The following is a 26,455-nucleotide window of genomic DNA, read 5'->3' as shown; positions in this document are numbered from 1 at the left end:
ACTGAAACCTATAAAGCATTGCAGACAGAAATTAAAGAGCAAAATAAATGGAAAGATATAGCATATTCATGGATTGAAGGATCCAATATTGTCAAAACACCATTTCTCTCAAAAATCAATCTGAAGTTTCAGTGCAATTCCAATCAAAATCCCACTAAGACTTTTTGTAGAAATTGACAAACTGATTCTGAAATTTATTTGAAACACAAATGAACTAAAAGAGCCAAAACAGTTTTAATAAAGAACTACAGAGTTGGAGAACTCACACTACTTGATTTTAAGACTGACTATAAAGCCACACTAATCAAAACAGTGTGTTATTAATGAAAGGATACATGAATGAATCAAGGGAACAGATTGAGGAGTCTAGAAATAGACCCACACAGAAATGGTCAATTTATTTTTGACAACAATGCAAGGAAATGCAATGGGGGAATACAGTATCTTTTTGATAAAACTGCTAGAACAACTGGGCACCATATTGTGGGGGGGGAGTTGCAGAGTGCTGACCCTTACTTTATACCATACATAAATATTCCATCAAAATAGATCATAGACCACACTTCTAGGATAAATCACAGGAAAAAAAAATCTTTGCAACCTTGGACTAGAACAAGATTTCTTAGAAAGGAACAAAGGGAATAATAAGTGAAAATTTAAAATTGCTTTTTAAAAGCCACTGTCATGTAACAGAGGAAAACATCTGCAGCATACATATCTGACGAAGGATTTGTATGCAGAATACATAAAGAACTCCTAAAAATCAAAGAAAAAAAAAGAAGCAAAGATGTGAAGATACTTCACAAAAGAGTTTATACAGATGGCAAACAATAACATGAAAACGTGATCAACATCATCAGTTATCAGGAAATACAAATTAAAAGTGAAACGAGATTAAATTAAAATTTCTAAGAGCAACCTTCCCAAGGGTTGGCAAGGATGTAGAACCATTGCAAGGCTCATAAATTGATTCTGTGAATGTAAAATGGTACAACCACTTTGAAGAAGTGTTATGCCGTTTCTTTAAAATTTTCCATGTATTCATAATACACAACTCAGACACTTCACTCTCCAGTATTTGTTTATCCAAGAGAAATAAAAATATGCCCAGAAAAATATCTGTACTACAAGCAGTTTTATTCATAATAATCCAAATCTGTAAACAACCCTAATGTAAACCAATGAATGAATACACAAAATGAATATATTGACAAAATGAGGGCTGCCTATATAATAGAATGGTTGTGAGCAATAAAAAAAACAAACTAGTAATACATGCAGTTGCACAGATAATTATCTAAATCATACTCACTGAAGGAAGCCAGACAAAAAGAATACATATCATATGACTCAATTTATTAAAAATTCTAGAAAATGCAAAAAACAATCCCTAGCGACAGAACATAAATTAATAGTTGCCTGAAAGCTGGGACTAGGGGGAGGGAATGACTACAATATGGGACAAGGGAACTTTTCAGGGTGATAAAAATGCTCTGCGTCTTAATTGTGGTGGTGGTTTCACTGGCACATCCCTCTTTTAAAACTCACTGAACTACACATTTCACATGAGCACAGTTTATTACACACAAATCACACCTAAGTTGAGTTTTTTAAAAGATTTCTACCAAAGCAAAAACACACAAGAATCTGACAATCTGTGTGAATCCATTCATGTGAAGTAAAAAAAAAAAAAAAAAAGCATGGTAATAGAACAGTTGCTATCTTGGAAGGCAAGTGTACACATAATGACTGGGCAACTTCTGGGGTGTGAGAGATGTCGCTGTCTTTATCTGAGTAGTAGTTACATGGACAGTTCATCATCTAAGCATTCAATGAGGACTTAAGTTGGGCACTTTTGCTGTATTTCTGTTACTTCGATAAACAAATAAAAAGTAGAGGACTTAGAAATTAGCAGACAATAACCAAGTGCAATGTATGAATATTGTACAGCATGTGATCGGAAAAACTCAACGGTAAAAAATTTATAGAGAATGGAAGAAAACTGAACATGAACTACTTATTAGATATTAAAGAATCACCATTCCCTTCATTGTGTGTGTACTACAGTTACAGCCCCTATCTGTTAAAGAAACATAAAAGAGCACTTACAGGTGAAATGAGATGACGTACAGGATTCACTTTAAAGCAATGGTCCCTAACGTTTTTGGCACCAGAAACTAGTTTCGTGAAAGGCAATCTTTCCACAGACAAAGGGCTTGGCAATGATTTCAGGATGATCCAAGTGCATTCCATTTATTGTGTACTTTATTTCTATTATTATTACATCAACTCCACTTCAGATCATCAGGCATTAGATCCCGGAGGTTGGAGACCCCTGCTTTAAAGTATTTCAGGAAAAAAATATATATAGTCATTTCTATTTTTAAAAACGTAAAAAAAAAAAGAAGAATGTAAAGTAAGGGTAAAGTTCAGGGATGGGGCAGAGAGTCAGAGAATGTATGCCGGTATCTATCGTGCATATGACCAAAATCCTATTCTTTGCACTCTGAAGATCAAAATGTTCACATCAAAATGGCTGCATCAAAATGTCCTGCTTCAGAACACACATCGAAAGAAAGGTCTCAGGGGCCCAGAAACATGACAAGCAGGAACAGAATGAAATTTAAGAGAGTCCAATTAGGTTCTGAATGACAGCCAGGCAGATACATGATGACAAACAGTGCCCTTCCTTCCTCCGGAGACAGGTCTATTCTGAGCCCAGAGTGAGGAAAGGGAGTGCATGTTATCCAGGGGATTTCACCACTGTCCTTCTGGTCCCCAGTTATCACCAACTGAGAAGCTCACCCAGGGATTAGGAGGGGGAGAATAAAACAGGAAGCAGAAAACAGATTCTGATGGTATCAGTCAGAATCTCAGCAGACAGAAGTCACATTTGACTGCAACTTTGAAGACAATTAAATATAGGAACTCCTTTCAGAGGTGCAGGCAGGGTCCCAAGTTAAGGCTGCTGAGATACCTGGGACCACCTACCTGCAGCATGCGCTCTTTACCTCCCTTAGCCTAAAAGAGCAAAGGGAGGCAATGTGGCGCCAGAGCCTCGTGAGATAAGTGAGGCTGCAGCTGCCACCAAGAGCGGGAGACGTGGAGGGAAAGGCAGGCTACAGAGAGAATGCCCTCCCACCTCTTTCTCTCTTTCTGTCACCTCATCTATTTCCAGGATCTCCCACTGACTGAAACAAACCAGAAACTGCAGTCATGGCAGCCCAGGTGATACAGTCTACTGAGGTCAGTCTCCTGGGTCAAAGAGCGGGGAAGGGCAAGTTGTCTAATAGACTAGGAGGCAGAGGGTGGAGAATTCCTCCCATGGAGTAGATAAGGTCTTCAAATCTGCAAAGAGAACTTACGGCCATTTGATAAAATCTCTAATTCAGCTGGACCTACGGCCTCAGATCCTTAGTTAAAATGGGAATATTTCTAAGCATTTTACAGGTGGCCTGAGAACAAGTAATCAAAGATTGTTTCACAATTATATACACAGAACATTCCGTTAAGTAGTTCCGCCTGCTCAGACTTGGACTTGTAAATTAAAAACTTTTCTTCTACACAAAACACTTCCAAGTTACATGGACAGAAAAGTAGAGAAAGCTGGTTGTATTTTCCATGGGGCTTTAACCATCATTCTATTAAAGAAAAGTCAGAGTCAAGTTACCATGGGTGGAAACCCAACTCCAAGGACTGATGGGGAGGAGCATCACCTTGTGAGGCTATGGAATCCTTCTTCTGGCCAACTGGTCCCTGAAGGACTGACCTTTCCCTGCCCTCTGACGGGCAACTCCTATCACTGCTACCCTTACTCCCAGGGGCGTGCGGGACTGTTTTGGCTAGTGATGCCAATGCTGCTTCCTCCCACCAGGGGCTTTGCATCAAATGTGTCCTCTACACTTTACATGCTTCTCTCCATTCTCCTGCAAACTCCTACTTCCATCTCAATTCTCACTTCCCAAGGAAAGCTTTGCCAGCTTCCCTAATGAGCTCAAAAACCCCAAGGCACACTCCTGTAAGACCCAGAACGTGTTCTTCATGGAAGAACTTTCACATATTTTGGTATGACTCTGTCTTACCTGGCTGAATAGTTTCACATGGTAAGGACTGTGTGTGCCTTCATGTGCCATCATATTTTGGGGACCTTATGTACTGTCTGGCTCATGGGAGGCACCAATTATTGATGAATGAATGAGTCTTCACTACAAGAGAACATTCTTCCATTCAAGGAATAGTCTGAATTTTGTTTTATTCTTTTAATAACACAATATTGTAAGGTGTTTTTTTTTTGTCCCCAAAACTAAATTACAGGGAACTCTCAATTAGCTGATAGTTTCTACCCCATTTTCTTATATCCTGTATAAGAAAATAACATTTAATGAGGTTTTTAAAAAAATGTTTAAATTATGCTTAAGATTCACATATATCCAACTTAATCTCATAGACTGTAATTTATATAACTGCTGTTTTAAGAAATTGCTTATAAGTACTCCAGAAAAGAAACAAAAAAACACATACCCTGGGTCCTATTTACTAATGCAGGAAGTTAACCACACAATTCTTTAAAGGTTTTTAAGAGGAGCTGAAACCCAAAGGACTTTAGAATTCTCAGTTAATCTAGAATGAGTGGATATATTCTGGATAAGTGAGGTTTTATTGGAACTTAAGCCCAGTTTTAAAAAAGGTCTTAAAACTTTTATTCTAATGGTAAGCAATAAATTCTTCTATGATTTCAATGCTTAAATGCCTCTTTTATGACTAATAAAATCGGTCAAATTTCCATTTTGTTTTATATCCAATTCAGAATCTGTTTGTCACATGTGTCAGGAGCTATATATTCATGTATCCTGTGTGGTACCTTATTTATCTCTGAATCCCCATAAAGTTTAGTTGAGCAGACTGCACTTAGACATACTCAGAAAGGGTGCAGTGAATGAATGACAAGAGAGTAGAAAAGGAAGCTGACATTTGTTGAACACATTATGTGGTAGCTGCTATGCAAGGAGTTTTACATAACAATGACAAAGCTTAGTAAGTTTTATGTCAGGAAAGTGAAAGTCGCTCACTTGTGTCTGACTCTTTGCAATTCCATGGACTATACAGTCCATGGAATTCTCCAGGCCAGAATACTGGAGTGGGTAGCCTTTCCTTTCTCCAGGGGATCTTCCCAACCCAGGGATCAAACCCAGGTCTCCCACATTGCAGGCAGATTCTTTACCAGTTGAGCCACAAGGGAAGCCCAAGAATATTAGAGTGGGTGCTATGCTAATGCAGACTCTATACGTGATCTCATGTGATAAGGTACTTTGCCCAGACACAGAGAGATTAAGTAATTTGTTGAAGGCTACACAGACAGAGCTGGGATTTCTTTCCAAGCTTTTAGCAGTGGTCGTTCTGCCTCCTCTTCCTGATCTATCTCATTTTATTCTTGACAATACAAGAAGCAGGAAGACAGTGCTCAAAATTCATCTTCAGACATGAAACCTTTACTATAAATGAAATGTTAAGTAGAGCTCAGTATCAGGCAGAATGAAAAAGAGCTGCTCTTAGCTTACCAGGGGGTGATGAACCTAGAATGCTACCCAGCCTCTCCAAGTTCTGACACTGCATTTGAATAAGTTCTGGCAATCTCTGCAGCAAAATTTGGTAAACATTATAAATTAAGAAACTGGACTTGAAATACCAAGATTTCCCAAGGTTAATCATCTAATAAATCATGGAGCAGTAACTTAAACCTTGATTAACTTGACTCCAATGTTTATTTACACATGTGGACAGATGGATGTTGCATAATAGTGATTTTAAAACATTTAAAACTAACCCCAAGTTCTCCTTGTATTTGGACAATTTTCACACAGAGAAAGATTTGGAAGTTTACATATTGTTTCTAAGTTACCCAATATAAAATACACCAGAAGATATGATTTCTTTATTAAATGAATGATAAAGTGGCAAACACTTGGCAAAACCTCCTGACTATACCAAGTAAATCCTGGATCTAGGATCACAAATGCAAAAAGGTGTTTTGATGAAACCAGGCTAGTTGTATTCTTCTTTCCATGTATATGCTATGCACATATAACCTTGCAGTCAGGCTTTTTTTAAAAAAGAAAAAATATATACATACATGACCATAGTTTCCCACTACCTTTCCCAAGTAATGTCAGTTCTAGAACAACTTTGGGTTACAAATACAGTGTGAATACAGAAAATAGAAGCTTCAAAACCCTGTACTAGTCAAACTGCTATCCCTGCCCCTGTCTCTCCCCTTCCCAGCCTGGCTCTGCTTCACACTGAAAACCCGCAGTGCGGTGATGACCATGGTGATTTTCTCCTTCTCCCCACATCCCGCTTGCTGTTCCCTCACTTACTGTCTATTACTCGGATTCTCCAAAGGCTGAAGAAACTAGAGGACAGGAGAGCTCTTCCTTGTGCAGCTTCTGTTACAAGCTGGCTCTGCTCTCTCTGGGTCTCTCCTGCCCAGGTATGTATCCAGGAGTCACGTCTATATCTGGCAGATAATGAGAGCTCGTGCTGAACTCTCCTGAGGGACTTTCCATGGACTCTGCAAAGGTTTCCCAGAGGCTCTAGGTTGTTGTTTGTGACCCTCTTCCTGTGGAGGAATCTGCCTTGGACCTAACCTATCAGTACACCTGTCAGGATACCTATCAGTATCCTATCCTTCCGTTACCATAATGAACTAGACTCACAGTGATTCCTCCTTGGCTCTCTCCTCTGCAGAGTACATATCTGGTCCCTAGGAAACACATATCTCATGCCCTGAACAAAAATTGGGAAAGCAGGCTAGTTCCCACACAACTGGCCAACCTGTCTTTGCCTTGTCTTTTGGATTTCCTAGGGTGAGTCAGACCCCAGTGTGTGGACCAATCTAAAGTCCTCAGGCTTGATTCAGACATTAGGCTTCTGGGTCCCCCAAATGCAAGAAGTACAATTCAGAGCTCTCTGATTAGTCCTCTTGATGACCTCCTCTGACTTGATGTTACAAGACAGTACTCACTACTATTTCTCCCAAAAGGTGGTGACAACTCGTTGCATGACCACAGGTCTCTCCAAAGAAACTTTGTCTCTAATCTCCTCTGGACTCATATATTCAAAAGCCATGGGGCAGGCTCATGACAGTCTACATATGGAACGGTAGGTCTTTCAATAGCTAGTTCACAGGTGCCTCCGTGGAAACTGAGACAAGAAGAGACCCATTCTAACAGCCAGTTCCCTACCTGCCCATACATACATGTGTGTATATGATATTCTATATCATATACATAGTAACAATTTCAACTAGTTAAGGCTGATATAAGAGCCCTGCTGCTGCTGCTAAGTCGCTTCAGTCGTGTCCAACTCTGTGCGACCCCATAGACCGGCAGCCCACCAGGCTCCCCCGTCCCTGGGATTCTCCAGGCAAGAACACTGGAGTGGGTTGCCATTTCCTTCTCCAATGCATGAGAGTGAAAAGTGAAAGTGAAGTTGCTCAGTCGTGCCTGACTCTTAGAGAACCCATGGACTATAGCCCACCAGGCTCCTCCATCCATGGGATTTTCCAGGCAAGAGTACTGGAGTGGGGTGCCATTGCCTTCTCCAATAAGAGCCCTAGCACTCCCTAATTCAGTAGTAATCATCAGCTCTCACTGATCACTGCTGGTTTGGGTGATCACCATCATTATAAAAGATTTTATAACCAAAAGCATACCTTGAGAATTTTCCATTTCATACATTCTCAGATTAGAAAAAATAAAATCTATTTGAAATATGCAGACTTAAACTAACTTTGCAAAATATTCCTTATACATTAAATTACTCTCACATTACTAGCTGTCGGTGACACCCCTGATAGTGAGTGCCCAGGGCTTCCCTAGTGGCTCAGATGGTAAAGTGTCTGCTGGCAATGAGGGAGACTCGGGTTTGATCCTGGGTTGGGAAGATCCTCTGGAGGAGGAAATGGCAACCCATTCCAGCACTCTTGCCTGGAAAATCCCATTGGTGGAGGACCCCCAGTAGGCTACAGTCCATAGCGTCGCAGAGTCGTACACGACTGAGTGACTTTACTTTCTTTACATTTTTCAACTTTTACAAAAGCCCAGATGGTCAGAAACAGCTTTACCAAATTTGGATCAAATTTTTAATAGAATGATTTTTAAATATTTTTTAAACAATCAGCTCAGAGTTGTATTCTAAAAAGCTACTTAACAGTATTTGCAGCTAACAGAATATGCAATTACCAGAAAATTCTAGCGAAGTCCTAGTTCTTATATCCTAAGATGAGAAATAATGTGGAAAAACAATGTAAAAATTATATCAGATCAGATCAGATCAGTCGCTCAGTCATGTCCGACTCTTTGTGACCTCATGAATCGCAGCACACCAGGCCTCCCTGTCCATCACCAACTCCTGGAGTTCACTGAGACTCAGGTCCATCGAGTCAGTGATGCCATCCAGCCATCTCATCCTCTGTTGTCCTCTTCTCCTCCTGCCCCCAATCCCTCCCAGCATCAGAGTCTTTTCCAATGAGTCAACTCTTCGCATGAGGTGTCCAAAGTACTGGAGTTTCAGCTTTAGCATCATTCCTTCCAAAGAAATCCCAGGGCTGATCTCCTTCAGAATGGACTGGTTGGATCTCCTTGCAGTCCAAGTGACTCTCAAGAGTCTTCTCCATATATATATATATATATATATATATATAAATCACAAAGTGAAAATGTGATATTAAATCTATTTTGTCCATGTCCATCTGAAAGCATTCTGTAAACTGCTTGAGTTTAAAAATAATAATTCTCTAATACACAGTTAAGTCAGATGTCTAACCATCATCCTTTATCTTGGGCTGAAAAATAAATTTTACATCTATTTACAATAAAATATAAGGTACTTCCAGACTCAATCCCTTTTAAGAGTTTTTCCTTCTATATATACTCAAAGATCTACAACAACCAGATTAATGAGCCAAAAAGTACATTTTAAAAGATTCTCTAAGAGGATCTTATAAAAAGTAGAATTTGATTATGTGTTAGGAGAGGAAATTTCTTTAACCTAGAGGGAGTCAGCAAATGTGAAATCACAAAAAATATTCAGATTTTTGAAAGGAAAAATGATCTGAGAATCATCTCACCAATGATCTGAGAAGGAGGAGGGGTGAAATTACTTAATTACTCAGAGTAATGAAAGCTAGAGGGTAAAGATGGGGGAAAACACATAAGATAACTGTTTCACTCGCTTCACTTGGCCTTGATTTACATCAGAACACTTCCTGCCCTGTATTACTCCAAACAATTTACCGAAAAGGAAAATATTCTTTCTAAGTAACCCAAAGCACAAGTAGCAACAACTGCAATGTTATCATACAGAAATTATGATGCTCTAGCTTATGTTTTAAATAGCTCAGAATTGCACATGCTCACAAAGTGGTCCTGGGTACAGCAGGAGCTCTTCATTTTAATGCAACACTGATTTTCCCAGCAATTTTCCTCTGCCACCTCATATCTTTCTTTCATAACCCTACGTGGTCCTCCATAGAAATATCCCTTTAACCATGAACACTCAGGAAAACAAACCCCCCTATACCTGTGGAAAGGCACGTGAAAGAGTCCAGTATCTTTACTTTCTGCAGAACCAGGCAAAAAATATTTCTTTCAGGGTCACCATCCAATTGAGCTGAGTGTTTTAATATTGATACTCTGCAGCAGGTAATTTAATTCGTTTTTAGGAAGGATGAGAATTAAAAGCAACACAAAGAGTAATAATGAATCAGGGGTTAGAATTTTCTCCAAAGTTAAAAACTTTAAATATAGACTCCTTAAATTAGAAAGGGCCTCAACACTGAGGAAATCATTTTGCAGAGGGAAGTGAAAGAAACTGGAAGTGATCTGTCTACAGCCTCCTAGAAGGAATGATTCTCTCACCCCAGTCAAGGGTTCTTTCCATGACCATGCTTTTTCCTTTGCCCTTTCCTTCTGCTTCTTAATCTCTCTGACAAATGCTCAAAGCATCATTTAAATTAGTCCCCTATTCAAAATAACAAGGACTTGCCAAAGGAATGCAAAGTTTGAGATACAGATTCCAACTAACTACCTCTGATTCCTGGATAACTCAAGTCTTCCAGAAATTGACTCCAGCAGCATGTGTTATTTATTTATACTCAACCCTTTTTCCATAAACAACTTGATATGTTTGCAGAAATACATAAAATGCAACCAGCTAAAAATGAATACAATGGGGGAAATTATCACAAAGTGGGGGGAAAGAAAAGGATAAAGCTAGCCTGTTAAAAGCTAGGATCTCGTGGAAAGGACAAGTATTGATATTCCAAAAGAAATCTCCTGGAGAAAGTGTCTTACACCAAGAAAGTAACTTTTATAACTGGTGGCTTGTAGCAAATATCATAAGCAATGCCAACAACAGTGACGTATCAGAGGGACTTCCCTGGCAGTCCAGTGGTTAGGACTCCACCCTTTGAATGCACATGGGTGTGGGTTCAATCCCTAGTTGGGGAGCTAAGATCCTACATGCCTCATGGCCAAAAGACCAAAACATAAAACGCAAGTAATATTGTAACAAATTCAATAAAGACAAAAAAATTAGTGACCCACTAGAAATAAGTTGTGGGTTGAAATGAAATGTTAATAAGAGTTTGTGAGTAGGGATGAGGCACAGATTTGTCTTTTAATGTCTTAGTATGCAGGAGCCTGGTAGGCTGCCGTCTATGGGGTCGCACAGAGTCGGACACGACGGAAGCGACTTAGCAGCAGCAGCAGCATGCAGGTTTTGGGTTTCTGAAGTACATCATTCCTGAGCCTTGCAAGGTTAGAAAGAAAAAAAACTGAAATGAGAAGAAAGAGGAGAAAATTACAGAGTAGGGGGAGACAGAGGAAACAATGACAGGTTGATGTCAACCTAGGCATCATTTGTTAAAGAATCAAAAATAATTTATAGCATAATTGGAGGCTCAAATTCATACATCACCTGAATTCAGTTGCACTTTCGCTATGTTATAATGCAATATAGTGTAAATCAATTGTCTCAGAATTTAAAATTAGAGCCCAATTACCTGTGTAAGGGAATCATAAATCCAACTTGTATTTTTCTAACAGGGTTAACAACTCATGATGCCCGCTTAAAATCAAGAAAATCAATTTTCTGAGCTTAAGAGCAATTGTGTGTTGGTATTTTTTTCACCCTGGTCTACAGCCTCAGGTTGAAAGGCTGAGGGTAACGAATATAGTGATTGGGGGAGGGTAGGAGTCTCAAGTAAAGATAACACAGAGCATTGAATATGTTCAAAACACCAACCACATGCAGGAAAAACAGGAGCAGGGGCACTTACGTGTAACAGGCAGTCAGAACCTGGACACCTGCTATTCGGTGAAGGAGTAAAGGCAAAACACTCCTACTGTGTTTCCAGTTCAGCAAAAATTTCCCTAGGGCTAAAGAGGAAGATGAAATACTAAGGAAGGGCAGAGCTTGCACTCCTGCTAAGAGCCTAACAGACCCAGGCCTGCCTGACTGAGGTCACACTTGCATGAAACCCAGAGAGTCCCCTCCCAGAGGGGTTTGCTGGCCTTCTCTTTTACTGAAAACATCTGAGGGAACACTGTGTGGAGAGCAGAGGGCAGTGGAATAAAGCTGCGGTGATGGAGGCAGAAGCAGCAGTAGGAACAGCCTTCAAGGAGGATGGTTCAGCACCGTGGGTGCCTATTCATATATCCTCCGTGCCCACCCATGATATCACACATACATGTATCTACATTCTGACACCGAAATTCCATCTCCATGAAATTCTGCATGAGAAACAATTGAACCAGGTTGCACACATATACATACAAGGTTCCTCATTGCAGTGTTGCTTCTAAGAAGTTGGAAGCAGACTAAAAATGCATCAAGGGGAATAATTTAAGTAAATTTAAGCAATTTAATGATGTACGTAAATTTAAGCATTTCACCCTACAGGGCAATACTATGCTGGAAATGCAGATGGTGATGTAACATTCTATGGACACGGCCCACTGTAAGATAACATTACAAAAGAGTGGTACTAGATATATTGATTTTGAATGTTGTGTATGTGTGCACAAGTGAAACAGACAGTCTGAGAGAAAATACCTTCACATGTTAGTTAAGGTCATTACTGTGTGGTGGAATGCTAAATCATATTTATTTTTCAAAAAACTTCTCCTGTGGGGTTGGATTTTTGAGTTTTAATTTTACAAAAATGGTAGGTATTCCTTTAATAATCTGAAAAAAACGACTATAACAGTTTCTATTTTGGATTTTTTTTATTAATAAGGAGGACAAGAGGAAGAGTAGCAATATACAGAAAAGGCAAAAGCCCACATGGCCCACGAGGCTTTCCCTGAACAAAGTACTAGCACCATTCCCCAAAAAGATTTCTGTTTTTACACAAAATTCCACTGACTATGCATATTATTGAGGAGGGGAAACAAATGCACCAAAACAAATCATCTGTCCACCTTACCTTTGTATTCCGTAGGTAAAAATACCCCAGTCTGTACTATGCTTCTGAGATAGCAAAGGATGTCCCTCCAAGACCCAAAATACAGCTAGAAATCTCAGCAATTGTGCCTTTTACACCGGGCTTATTAGTGTCTCTGTTTTTACAAATGGACATGTAAATCTATTACTTCACAAAGCCAAAGTGCTCTTTTTAAAGCACAGAAAACAGCACAGTAACATACCAGTAGAACGCATGCTTCTCACTGAGTCATTTCTGTATTTTAGTTTCACCTGCTCTATGCCAGGGTAAGATATCTGCAAACTCATAGCAAAAGAATTATAAGGACCTTTGAGACCATCCAATGCAATGCTCTCATTTTTCACAAGAAAAAACTCAGAACAGTCACCAAGTGAGTCAGTCAGGACTAAAACTGAGGGTCGGCCTCACAGTCTCCTGTTTTATCACTTCATCTCCAATTCCAGTCAAAGGTACAACTGTGTTTCCCCTTTCTAGAGAATCTGAATATTTTTGTAGCTAATGTTGACATAAATCAGACTTTGTGAGATAAAGAAACAGAGAGAAAAGCAGCAAACCTAACATAATATACCAGCTAGCTTTTCCAGATATATCTGAGAGATAGTTTCAAAAATGGAAAACACTCCATACACTGCTTTATACAATCCACTCTTGATTCTGTGATAGAAAAAGGTGAAGAGTTCACATGGAAAAGCCATCTGGGTCATTTGGTGACATTTTTAAAAGGTTTACTGTCAGACATGCATGATTTAAAGTGTTTTTCCAAGCATATTCAGTATAAAACACCTGGAAAATACAACAAAACATTAATGAGTAGAGAAAGAAAATATATCACACTATTCTACCAACAAAAGACAACCACAGTTAAAATTTCAGCATAGTTCCTTCTTGTTTTTTTTTTCTTTTCAAATGGTTGATACCTTAATATATATGTCATTTCTAGATTTCCTTTTCACCTAAATTACATCTAAGCATTTAAATAGTTGAGTAACAGCTATTTGTAAACATCCTTTTAATGTATGGACTGTATTCCATGGTATAGATATGCCAAATTTTACATTTTTTTTGTATGTTGCATCATTTAGAGTTTTGCTATTATACATAATGTTATAATGAGCATTTTGAAAAATAAACCTCCATCTTAACCTTTGATTGTTTTCTTAATTTTAATTCCTAAAGTGGGGAATCAGTAGGTTAAGTATTATAAACATTTTAAAGTACCTGAAAGTTGGTACCAAATTTTCTTGTTTGTACCAAAGGTATATAAAAGTATTCATCTTATCGTGCTTTCCCAATAATATCATATTTTAAAATCTTTGTTAATCTTACCCTATTTTAATTTGAATCTGTCATTGAACAGCATCATATATTTTTTACAAATTGTGTTTCTAATTTGGAACATCTACTCTTGAGGTCTTTGCCCATTTATCTACTGAGTAAGAAGGGAAACATTTTTATTGAAGATATCCGATTATGTTTTCTTTAGTAAATAAAATACAACTTTTAAGCAAGTTAATAGCCTTTCTGAATTCACTAAAGCCTAACAAAACAAAACTCCTTGTTATATCAGTTAAGAGACATAGAGAAAATAGCAGAACACTTTTTTTTCCCCCATAAGTATATGTTCTATGGGTTCCATTTAGTAAGTGATCTGTTTATGCAACTTTGTGTGACTGCTGATCAAGCGTCAGATTAACAAACTGTTGAAAATAAAATGAAAAGCTGGAGGATGTGGCTTATGAAAAATCACTCTTTTATAAAAGAATGTGCTCTGGTTCACACTGGTGGACTAAGAAAATCCATTTTACCTCCTTTCTCACCCAAAGTTATTTCTAAATGATACGAAAGGAGCACAGAAATGTTAACCCATAACCACAGAGAGAATGGGAAGAAGCCGTTAGAAGGTGAGTGATTTCAATAAAAGTCTGTTGACTTAGAAGCCACAGCAAAGGAAACCACAACTTAAAAGGGGGTTTCAGCAAAGGAGAGAGCATACCGCCTACCACTACCCCAGAAAACTCAATTCTCAGAAATAGTGAGTAAACCAGAGAGTGGAAAAGCTGAAAAGAGGGTTACAAATTACAAGTCAGCATGCTACTGCTACTGCTAAGTCACTTCAGTCCTGTCCGACTCTGTGCGACCCCATAGACGGCAGCCCACCAGGTTCCCCTGTCCCTGGGATTCTCCAGGCAAGAACACTGGAGTGGGTTGCCATTTCCTTCTCCAATTCATGAAAGTGAAAAGTGAAAGTGAAGTCCTGTCCGACTCTTAGCGACCCCATGGCCTGCAGCCTACCAGGCTCCTCTGTCCATGGGATTTTCCAGGCAACAAGTCAGTATACATAACATAGAATTCCCAGCCTCCTGGCTCTCTAGGTGGGTTAACCTAAAGCCACCACTAGGTTTAAGGCAGTAAACATTTGTCTGGGCAGAAGTTAGACCATTATCATGGGTGTTAAAACCTCACTCTGGCAAGTCAAGCTCCTCCCCACCCCATTCCCATGCACACACTCTAAACTTGGACCCTTTAAGCATGCCATTTACAAGACCCATCCACCTTCTGAGGGTTTGCAAACAGCCCTTATATTGCCTTATTCTTTTACATATAACTACAGATCACCAGAAATCTAACATGCCAAGGAAGGCCAACATAGAAAATAAAAGGAGCAAGCAAAATAGCGGAAAACACTACATCATGGAAATATGACAATTTAGGGAAAAAAGATAAAAACTTAAAAGAAAATCAGGGACTTGCCTGGTGGTCCAGTGGTTAAGAATCCAACTAGGATTCATACCCGGTCAGTGAACCAAGATACTATATGAGGTGGAGCAACTAAGCCCCAGTTCTACAGCTACTGAGACTGTGTGCTCCAGAGCTTGTGTGCCAAAAATTAAAGTCCTTGCCAGCTGCAAGGAAAGATCCCACATGACACAAAGGAAAACCCACTGTGACAACTAAGCTCCAGCACAGCCTAAATAAATAAATATTTTTAAAAAATAATTAGTATTTTAAAATAAATATTTTTAAAATTAATGAAATCAGTTAATATATTTTTAAAAATAATAGAATAAATAAATAAAATCTTTTTAATATCCTCAAGAATCACTTGAGGAGATTTGGTAACTGAAATAAAACCAAAGTTATGTTTAAAAGGAAAAATCAGATAAAAAGAAGGATCCCTCAGGAATTATGTTCTTGTGCTCAGTCGCTCAGTCATGTCCAACTCTTTGCTACCCTTTGGAATGTAGCCCACCAGGCTCTTCTATCCATGGGATTTTTCAGGCAAGAATATGGGAATAGGTCGCCATTTCCTCCTCCTGGGGATCTTTCCAACTCAGGGATCAAACCCATGTCTCCTATGTCTCTTGCATTGCAGGCAGATTCTTTACCCGATGACCCATGATTACCTAAGTAAAAAATTCAATAGACAGCTTAATGACAAACTTAGAGAAATCTCCTAGAATATGTATTAAATGTACAATATGTGAGAAAAAAAATAAGATGTATAGATGATTGATCCATGAGATCTAGATGGGGACTAATGGAAGTTTCAGATGGGAAAAACAAAACTGGAGGGCAAGAAATTACAGAAAATTTCACTGAGCTAACAGGAGGCATGAATCTTCAAAATACAGGAATCTAGTCAATGTCAAGGAGAATTAATTGTAAAGTGTTAGAAAACTGAGGTTAAAGAGAAATTCCTAATAGCCTCCTAAAAATACTCCCACTCCTCCCAGAAAAGGTAGCCTATAGAAAAGGAAGGATCAGAATAAGAGCAGAATCAGCAGTAGTAGTGTTGGATGCTAACAGACAGTAGTGAAGAGCTAGAAAACAACCCATCTAAATGAGAGAAATGGAGATCTCATGAGAAAGAGGGAGAAACACAGAATAGAAAGTCCAAATATGAGGTGGCTTCCCTGTTGGCGCTAGTGGTAAAGAAACCGCCTGTCAATGCAGGAGACATGCATTCAGTCCCTGGGTCAGGAAGATCTCCTGGAGAAGGAAATGGCAACCCACTCCAGTATTCTTCTCTGGAGAATTCCATGGACAGACGAGTCTGGCTACAGTCTATACTGCTGCATAGAGTCGGACACGACTGAAGTGACTTAGCACAGCACAAATTTTGGAAAACCTGAAGATATGAGAGAGGCATGCACTCAGGAAAGGCAAGAGGACATCAGAAATCCCAGGAATATCAAGCACATGTAAGCTTATAAGAAAGACTTAAAAGATATATTACACACACTAGAAGACGGCTTGATTTTGACAAAATGACAAAGAAAAAGAATCCATTTGAACCTGACTCAAGACACAGGCTCCTCTGTGTATCACAGCAGTTGTGACACTGAAATCATAGAAACCACTTGAGTTGGTAGTAAATAATTTAGCCAAGTCCTAATGATGCAAATCCTTTTCATTACCTACAATTTTGGAAAAATCACAAAGAAAGACCACGCTGGTGACAAAGCAAAAGTAAATTAAATTTGATAATGCAAAAATAATGGTATAGTTGAATGAGAACTGAAAGTGCAAGAGGGAAAAGAATAGTGAAGAAAGGGGTATGAGCACTCATACCTCATCTATGGCGAGAAGGTAAGGATGCTGACTAGCTGACAGACCTTGTGTCAGTGTGACCTTGAAGTGTCAAGACCAAAGATATGGAAGCAGTCTGAGTGTGTGTCAACAGATGAATGGATAAAGAAGATGTGAGATACATGCACACACACAATGGGATACTGCTGCTGCTGCTGCTGAGTCGCTTCAGTCGTGTCCAACTCTGTGCGACCCCATAGACAGCAGCCCACCGGGCTCCCCGTCCCTGGGATTCTCCAGGCAAGAACACTGGAGTGGGTTGCCATTTCCTCCTCCAATGCATGAAAGTGAAAAGTGAAGTCGCTCGCCGACTCTTCGCCACCCCATGGACTGCAGCCTTCCAGACTCCTCCATCCAGGGATTTTGCAGGCAAGAGTACTGGAGTGGGGTGCCATTGCCTTCTCCGCAATGGGATCCTACTCAGCCATAAAAAGAATGAAAGTTTTGCCTTTTACAACAACATGGAGGGACTCGAAGGGTATTGTGGTAAGTGCAACAAGTCAGACGGAGAAAGAGAAATACTGTATGATATCAATTACATGTGGAATACAAAAAATAAAACAAGCTAGTGAATATAACAAAAATGAGACAGATACAGAGAACAAACAGTGGTTACAGGAAATAAGAGGTACAAACTATTATGTATAAAATAAGCTATTAATACAAGGATATATTGTATAACAAGGCAATATATCTGACATTTTATAATAACCATAAGAGAAGGGGGCTTCCCAAGTGGCTTAGTGGTAAAGAATCTGCCTGCCAATGCAGGAGACAGAGGAGATGCAGGTTCCATTCCTGGGTCAGTTAGATCTTCTAGAGTAGGAAATGCCCACCCACACCAGTATTCTTGCCTGGAAAATCCCATGGACAGAGGAGCCTGGCAGGCTGCAGTCCATGGGGTCTCGAAGAGTCGGACACGACTGAGCACTCACACCCTCCTGCATAAACGGAGTATAAACTTTAAAAGTTGTGAATCACTATACTGCACACCTACAACACATAATATGGTATATCAACTATACTTCAATTTAAAAATACATAAAGTTTAAAAATTAGAAGTTTTTAAAAGTTGGAAGAGCAATGGAAGTTGCATATAATATCCTGTTATTAGTGGGAAAATGTGAAAAGGTGATAAATAAGATAAATTTTCTTTCTTAGAAGAAAATCAGTATATAGCATCTGAAATTGATAAAAGATTAATTAGAAATATGGAGATAAAACCAGGAATGGATTACAGAGGGTGCTCAGTGGTAAAGAATCTGCCTGTAATGCAGGAGACCCGGGTTTGATCCCTGAGTCAGGAAGATCCCTTGGAGAAGGGAATGGCTACCCACTCCGGTATTTTTGCCTGGAGAATCCCATGGACAGAGGATCCTGGTGGGTTAGAGCCCACAGGGTTGCAAAGAGTCAGACACGACTGAGGGACTATCACTTTCACTTCATTTAGGTAGGGCAATAAGAAGGGAAAGGGTAGCATTAGGAACTGTCCATTTTCATTATAAGTGTTTCTGAACTATTTGATTCGTAAACTATGCGCTGGTTGTTGCTTTCATAAAAGCAAAACAAAAAAGAAAGTCATAAAAGGAGCAAGTGCACTATGTCAAGCTCTTTTACTAAAAACAAAAATAAATAATTGAACCTGGATGAAATTGTTGCTTCTGAGTGTCTGGACAACTCTGGAGAAATAGTGAGTTTTGTATAACTGGATTTATTTACAACAAGAAGGGAGCAAAGGCAGTGCACAGAGATGAGACACAATGTTTTTTTCCAACAGAACAACTGAGCATTCGGACTTAATGACAGGATGACATTCTGAGGTTTGGAGGGTAAGCACATCCTCTTCATTATCAAATCGAAGATTTTCCAGTATCAAAAGGGACCCTTCTCTCCATACTGGATTGTCCCTGTATACAACCCCTCTCCCCTCACCCTACAGGTCCCATCACGAGCTTAAATAAAGATGAAAACTGAACAAAAAGTTTCCTAGTGCAATTGCATCTTCTCTAATTTTCTCAAGATTGATGCCTCCTGGCTGTTTCATATTAATATCCCCAAAATGTATACCAAGTACATATTTTAATACCTAGCTAGGTACATTTCCCAGAATGTATTTTTAAATAGGCTGGTTGTGGGAAGGCTGGCAAGATACTAGTGATTCGATGTTGGGGCTACCACGCCCATATGTCTTGAAGGCCTGGCATCCACATTATTCAGAAAAGCCTGGGTAACATTACTGCACCCTGTGTTCACAGAGTTGGTTGGTTCTGGGTTCAATTACAATCGCTAGCAGTTTAAATGATAGCTGCTGTGCTATAACCTAAAATAAATTGCTTTTCTCAAGAAGCCATGTAAGCCTTTGCACTGCAACTTAGCAGAGCTGCTGGTTTTATCTCATCTGAAATTCAAACAGTGTACAAAAGCTGGGCCTCTGAACTCCTGTTTTTACATTGAGTGGCATTCTTCTACATTCCAGGGTATTCTCTCCCAAACTTCTACCCTGGAGCTAGATTTATGGGAAAGCAATGTTTCATTTTTTAATGCAAAAAATCATCATTTCGGTTTTGTTTTTCTATTTAAATCTCACACTTTGCCTGGGTTCTTTTGAGAGAACTGTACTACTGGGGGCAAGATTTGTTCTTCTCATTTTGATGGCTGGAAAGCTTATCTGCCACTATGGGCAAAGACAAGTGTGGGGACATCAGCACGCAAATGAATGCAGGTAACTCTGTGTGCATGCTGCTGCTGCTAAGTCGCTTCAGTCGTGTCCAACTCTGTGCGACCCCATAGACGGCAGCCCACCAGGCTCCTCCATCCGTGGGATTTTCCAGGCAAGAGTACTGGAGTGGGGTGCCATTGCCTTCTCCAGCATGCATGCTAAGTCACCTCAAGTCATGTCTGACTCTTTGAAATGCTATGGACTGTAGCCCTCCAGGCTCCTCTATCCATGGGAATTCTCCAGGCAAGAATACTGGAGTGTGTTGCCATGCCCTCCCCCAGGGGATCTCCCCGACCCAGGGATCAAACCCATATCTCTTATGTCTCCTGTATTGGCAGGTGGATTCTTTACCACTAGCACCATCTGGGAAGCCCAGGCACTCTGTACAAATATATCCCCTTTCCTTCTCTTCATGGGAAAAGGAAACAGTCAGTGTTCAGAACCTGAAGTAGAAATTCTGCCTTTTCCCACCCTCACTTACCCGTGAGTTTTGCCCAAAAGTCCATGGACTCAAGCTCACCAATATTCCCCTGAGCACATTCAGACCAGTGCCGCTGAAGGGATACACAGCTGTCTCAGCATTCCTCTGACAGAGATGACTTCTGGTGCCTCAGACGCCTTTCCACAAAGGCAATTAGAAAAGTTCCCAGCGTTCACCACATTCTTCAGATTTAACAAGGCAACATAATTAACGCTGCTGTTTTTCTGCCAGTCAACAAGAGAAAGTTGCCCTTCCAAGAGATGTTTTTCATGTTTACAAAAATAATCCATTAATATGTTTCCCTTTCAGATGTTTTCCTTCTACTGAGACTGAAAGAGCTTGGTTTGGGGTGTGCTATATGGTGTGTGCTCAGCAGCTTTTCTCTGAAAGGGGAAACTTCTTCATGTCCATCAAAAAGAACAAGCAGGACAAAAGGCAAAAGAGCAAGATGAACACTTTAGACCAGATTGAAACAGAACCACTGTGAAGGCAGGGAAGATCGATTTCTATCACATGCGTGGAGCCATGCCAAGGGGGAAAATGGAATGCCCCTCATGTGAATCCCGCAGTTCTGTGGTATGAATTCTTTGAACTTTGATAATCAGAGATTTAAGTATATTGGTTCTCCACCACGATCCTTATGGGGGAACTAGGAAATGGTGTGTGTGGTGGGCGACAGTGGTAGGGGGGTGATGTTCCAATGTCCCTGTAATTGAGGGCAATACTGATATCTGGAGGACATTCTAAATGTTGCTAAAAGTTCTGCAGTGTGTTATCTCCACACAGCATAGAACAGAACTGCCTAGAATGCCAATAGATCCCCTTTGGAAACACTGACCGCATTCGAGAAGGCAAGATGAGCTGACTGCCTGGGTCCTGTGTTTTCTCATTTTGCAAACCCTGGGCTCCTGGCAGATAATCACTAACTGATAGAATCAACTAGCGGTTTAAAGAAGGCAAGTCACTTATTAAGTCAACAAATACGTATTAAATTTCTGCTGCTTACAGCACAATTTATACAATACATAGACCATAATTGGCCCTCTAACGAAGCCCGAAGTGTCATTTTCTCCATAACGGCCTTCCTCATGACCTCAACTAAAACTAATCTCTCGGTAAAGACAGAAAATAACTTATTAGGGTTGTAGATGCTGGAACCAAAAATTCTTGGGTTCTAATCCAGATTCTGCCACTGACTAGGCTTGTGACTTTGGACTAGTTGCTTAATCTGTGTCTTGGTTTCCTGGAAAGTGGGAATAACATTGCTGCTTGGGGACAAAATGGAATTAATAATGATATAAAGTCATTAGAACAGTACCTGACACATAGTAAGTGCTCAAAATTATATGTATTCTTACATATAATTTTTTAAAAGAGTTTTATAGACATAATTTTAATGGAAAAATGATTGAGCTAATTACAGATTCATATGCAATTGTAAAAAATAAATCATATCCTGTGTATATTTTATCCAGTTTCCTCCAGTGGTAATACTCTTCAAAACCATAGTATAATAGCACTACCAGGATACTGACATTAATACAATATACCAATCTTATTTAGAATTCTCCAAATCCCAGTTTTACTTGTACTCATTTCATTGTGTGTCTGTATATGTATCAAGTTCAAAACAATTTTATAACCTGTGAATCCACCACAGTCAAGATACTGAGCAGATCTAACACCACACAAAGATCCTTCATCTTGAGCTTTTATGACTTCACCCACCTTTCACTTCCCCTCCCTCAGCTCCATCCCTAAACCCTGGCAATCCCTAGCCTGTCCTCCATTTCTAAAACTTTGTAATTTAAATATATCACTTAAATGGAATCATAAGGTATATAATTTCATCACTTGTATGCGGAATCTAAAATATGATTCAAATGGACTTATTTAGAAAACAGAAACAGACTCACAACATAGAAAACAGTCTTACGGTTACTAAAGGGGAAAGCAGGGAGGGACAAATTAGGAATTTGGAATTAGCAGATACAAAGTACTATATATAAAAACAGATAAACAAAAAGGCCCTACTGTGTGGAACAGGAAACTATATTCAATATCTTGTAATAACCTATAAATGAAAAAGAATGTATATATGTAGGAATGTATATACATGTATATACATATATTATATATATTATAAAATTATTAAAAAATTATTAAAAAATTATAAAATTATTATAAAATAAAATAAAATTTAAAAAAAGAATGTATATATGTATATGTATATACATGTATATACATATGTAGGAATGTATATACATGTATATGTATATACATACATATATATATATATATCTGAAACACCTTGTTATCTATCAGAAACACAAAAACTGTAAATCAACTATACTTCAATCTTTAAAAATCGAAAAACAAAGAAACCCTAAACATAAAATACGTAATTTATTGAGAATGGCTTTTTTCACTCAACACAACTCTCTGAAGAATCACCCAAGTTGTTGACTGTATCGGTAGTTCATTCATTTTGATTGCTGAGTAGAATTCCATGGGTACCACAGTTTATTTAACCACTCATCTGTTAGAAACATCTGGGTTACTTCCAGATTTTGGCTATTATGAATGAAGCTGTTATGAACAATTATGTAACAAGTTTTTATGTGAACATGAATTTTCATTTCTCTGAAATCAGTGCTCGAGAGTGCAATTGCTGGGTCATACGGTAGCTGTATGTTTAGTTTTGTGAGAAACTGCCAGATTGTTTCCCAGAGCGGCTGTGTCATTTTACATCCCTGCTAACAACATATGAGTGAATAGTTTCTCTGCATCCTCACCAATATTTGGTGTTGTCATTATTTTTTATTTTAGCTATTCTGACAGATGTGAAGCGATAGCTCATTATAGTTCTAATTTGTATTTCTCTGATGGCTGCTGCTGGTGCTAAGTCGCTTCAGTCGTGTCCGACTCTGTGCAACCCTGTAGACGGCCTCCTACCAGGCTCCTCTGTCCCTGGGATGGCTAGTGATGTGGAATATCTTGTAGTGGGCTTATTTTCCATCTGTACATCTTCCTCAGTGAAATGACTATTCATATCTTGTGCCCATTTTCTAATTAATTGCTTGCTTTTTATTTTTGAGTTTTAGGAGTTCTTTACATATTCTAGATACTAGTCCTTTATGGAATATGTGGTTTGCAAATATTTCTTCCAGCTTAGAGACTGTCTTCCTATTCTCTTCACATGGCTTTCACAGAGAAAAGTTTTTGTTTTTTTGAAGTCCAATCTATCTATTGTTCCTTTTATAGATTTATGTTTTTGGTGTGAAGTCTATGAATTCTATGCCTAGAATGAGATCCCAAGACCTAGACTTACATCTCTTATGCATATATGTCTAATTTTTTTTGTAATTTTACCCTGTACATTTAAGTCTGTAACCCATCTGAGTTAGTTTCTGTATAAGGTATACATTTAGATCAATGTTTTTGTTTGTTTTTTGCCAATGGATGTCTAATTGTCCAACATCATTTCTTTTTTAAAAGCCTGGGTTTCCTCCATTGAGTTGCCTTTGCACCTTTGCAAAAAATCATTCGAGCATGTGTGACGATCTATTTCTGGATCCTCCATTGTGTTCCATTCTGTCCTCTGCCAATTTCTTATTGGCTTCATTACTATGGCTATATAGGTAGCTTTAATATTGGATAGAGTGATTCCTCCTACTCTATCATTCTATGCCATGATATAGCCCAGTTGGTAAAGAATCTGCCTGCAATGCAGGAGACCCTCATTGGATTCCTGGGTTGGGAAGATCCCCTGGGGAAGGGACAGGCTACCCACTCCAGTATTCTTGGGCTTCTCTTAAGGTTCAGTTGGTAAAGAATCTGCCTGCAGTGCGGGAGACCTGGGTTTGATCCCTGGGTTGAGAAGATCCCATAGAAAAGGAAAAGGCTACCCACTCCAGTATTCTGGCCTGGAAAATTCCAGGGACTGTATAGTCTATGGGGTCACAAAGAGTCAGACACAACTAGACAACTTTCACTTTCACATGATTGCTTTAGCTATTATAGGGCCTGTATCTTCACATATAAATTTTAGAATAAGCTGGTAGGAATTTTTTTAGGAATTGCATTAAACCTTGGATTAATTTGGGGAGAACTTATATCTGTACTATGTTGAGACTTCCAACATATATTGGAAGTTCTTGGATTTCTTTTACCAGCATTTTGTAATTTTCAGCAAAAACAAATCCTGAGTGAATTTTGATAAGTGTGTATATAATATTTCATTTTCTTTGTAACTATTGTAAATTGTATTGTGTTTAAATTTTTGGTTTCTGCATGTTTACTGTTAGCATATGGACATACAATTAATTTGTGGATTAACTGCTGAACCCACTTATTAGTTCTGGGAGTTTTTGTTTTTGTTGCAGATTCCTAGAGATTTTCTAGGTAGGAAATTCTGTCATGTGAAAATAGAGCTAGTTTTATGCATTCCTTTCCAATCTGAATGCTTCCTCCTTTCTATGACTACAGTGGCCAGAACTTCCAGTACCATATAAAACAGAAGTAATGAGAGTGAACATCCTTGCTGTGTTCCCAGTCTTGGATTCTCTTTATCAAGTTGAGGTAATTCACCTCTATTCCTAAATTGCCAACAATTGTTATTATAAGTGATTGTTGGATTTTGTCAAATGCTTGTTCTGAGTTAATAGATATGATCATATCATTTTTTTTCTTCAGCTTATCGATATGGTAGATTACCGTGATTCATTTTCAAGTGCTCAACCATCCTTGAATACCAGTGTTAAATCCCACTTGGTCATGGTACATAATTCTTTTTACACATTGTTGGATTTCATTTGCTAATATTTTCTTGAGTATTTCTGTGTTAAAGTTCACAAGAGATATTGGACTGGAATATCTTTATGTGGTCTTTTAGGAAGTGTTCCTACCTTTTCCATTTTCCTAGATTATGTAAAATTGATATTAATTCTTCTCAAAACATTTGGTGGACTTCTCCAGTGAAACAACGTGTTCCTAGAGAATTCTTTGTGGGGAGAATTTTAAATGTTATCTCAATTTTTTAAATGGTTACTCAGGATGTCCATTTCATCCTGGCTAAATTTAGCTGGTTCATAGTTTATGAAAAATTGATCCTTTTCTTCTAAGTAGTTGACTATATGAAAATGAAGTATCTTGAACATAGTGGGTTTGCCCTATGGATGAATAAATGAATGAATGAATACTTATGTGTATTTTCTTTGGGTCTGTACAATGGAGCAGACCTACCGGTTAAGCGCACACCCCTGCAAATGAACACAGGAGAAACAGGTAAAATCTCGCTTAATGTGATTTACCAAAACGTGGCTCAGAACATAGGCTCACCTGGTCGTCACACTAATTTTTCTGCTTCCTGCAGATTAGAAAATGAGGTAATGCTGGGGCAGACCTCCTCACTATTACTTCCTTTATTACTCCCTTCAAGCCTGTACCCTGAACACACATACGCACACACTTCAAGCATCCAATTTTTCAGAGAAGGTAGGAAGTCAGAAAGGGAAATATGTCACATTTTCTTCCTAGAAATGAAACTACCACATCTCCAATAAAAAAATGAGTAGGAAACACAGATACCTAATAACAAATACCACAGAACAATATTGCTGGGAAACCCCCAATTTTTAGAGCTCATAGAAACATCACTAAGGAGTGCATGTAAGAGACAGAGGGCCCCAGGCAGGCCATGCAGTGGAATGTAAGGCCAGGTCCCACTGAGGCTCAGAATAGGAGTGATGAAATAGCAAGCAAGAAGAGACCTTAGGCAATTGAGTTCTTCCACTGAGCAGGAAAGGTTTAAAAACAAAGGCTTTAGGAAGGAAAAGGCTAGATGCTGGACTTCCCATTTAACTATTGGAATCATGCATTGTCACCAAGCAGTATGATCTCTTGGCCTTTTAAGATCTTTAGGCACTCATATCTCATATTTACTGCACATGTGTATCTCTGTTTCGGTTTTGATTTTTTGACAAACAGAAGTTTACTTTTAATGGAGTCAAATCCACGATGCTTTTCTTTTGTGATCTTTTCTTTTTGCCTCTCTCACTGTCATTGGGATAAACATTCATTTCCTTTCTAGCTTTCTAATGATTAATTTTATACATGTATTGCCTTAATCCAGCTGGAATTAATTTCAGGCTATAGTGCA

The 26,455-nt window shown here is 38.9% G+C and overlaps 1 protein-coding gene across 3 annotated transcripts in view; it reads right to left on the bottom strand.

The window, feature by feature from the left end:
- FHIT (fragile histidine triad diadenosine triphosphatase) overlaps positions 1–26,455 on the bottom strand; it is a 1,529,906-nt gene that overhangs the window by 919,525 nt on the left and 583,926 nt on the right. The window contains exon 4 of one of the 3 annotated variants that reach the window (XM_061396521.1): positions 11,339–11,438. The exons of the other annotated variants lie outside the window; for them this stretch is intronic. The gene's annotated coding sequence lies outside the window, so the exon portion shown is untranslated. The remainder of the gene's footprint in view (positions 1–11,338; positions 11,439–26,455) is intronic. 3 annotated transcript variants of the gene reach the window in all.

This window comes from Bos javanicus, chromosome 22 (assembly GCF_032452875.1).
Source record: "Bos javanicus breed banteng chromosome 22, ARS-OSU_banteng_1.0, whole genome shotgun sequence".
Lineage (NCBI taxonomy): Eukaryota > Metazoa > Chordata > Mammalia > Artiodactyla > Bovidae > Bos > Bos javanicus.
The sequence above is the reverse complement of the archived record's forward strand: the minus strand, read 5'-3'. Positions and strand labels throughout refer to the sequence as shown.